The sequence below is a fragment of the Microtus ochrogaster genome, chromosome 7 (assembly GCF_000317375.1).
Source record: "Microtus ochrogaster isolate Prairie Vole_2 chromosome 7, MicOch1.0, whole genome shotgun sequence".
In the NCBI taxonomy this organism is placed as follows: domain Eukaryota; kingdom Metazoa; phylum Chordata; class Mammalia; order Rodentia; family Cricetidae; genus Microtus; species Microtus ochrogaster.
Window position 1 is genome coordinate 46,815,316 of NC_022014.1, and position 767 is coordinate 46,816,082.

Genomic DNA, 767 nt, shown 5'->3' on the forward strand with positions numbered 1-767 from the left:
CCTCCTCCTCCTCCTTCTTCTTCTTCTTCTTCAGGGTTTCTTTGTGTAGCCTTGACTGTCCTAGAACTTGCTCTGTAGATCAGACTGGCCTCAAATTCACAGAGATCCACCTGCCTCTCAAGTCCTGGGATTAAAGGCATAGACCGTCATCACCCAGCTGGTTTTGTCTTATTTATACTTGAAAATTTAATATGCAAACATCCCTTTAATCACAACACTCACGAGGTGGAGGCAGATGGATCTCTGTGAGTTCAAGGCAGCCTGATCAACACATGAAGTTCTAAGCCAGAAAGGGGCTTCTAGTAAGATCCTGTCTCAAAAACAAAACATAATAACTCCTACTTCCTTTACTTACTTAAGTTTAATTTTTATTTTAAGACAGGGTCTTATATAGCCCAAGTTATCCCTAACACACTTTATAGTCAAGGATGATCTTGAACTTTTGATCCTGGTACCTCTACCTCCCAAGAGCTGGGGGTTTAGGTAAGTACCACCACATTTGATTATGTAGTCTTCCACTGAATTTAGGCTTCACTAACCATGTGTTTTGTGTTTTTGTTTTTTGTGTTTCTTTTTTCCTTTTCCTACTCCTTCTCTTTTTCATCTTCCTCTTTCTCCCAAGATTATCTCCTGAAATAGTCTCACCAACTCTTTGGGTTGCAAGCATGAAAACCCTGAACTGATTCTGGGAGACACATTAGAAGCTCATCTTGCTCTCTCAGTCAAACTGTTTACTGTTGGTTTGCCATTTGGTGGCATTTTGCACA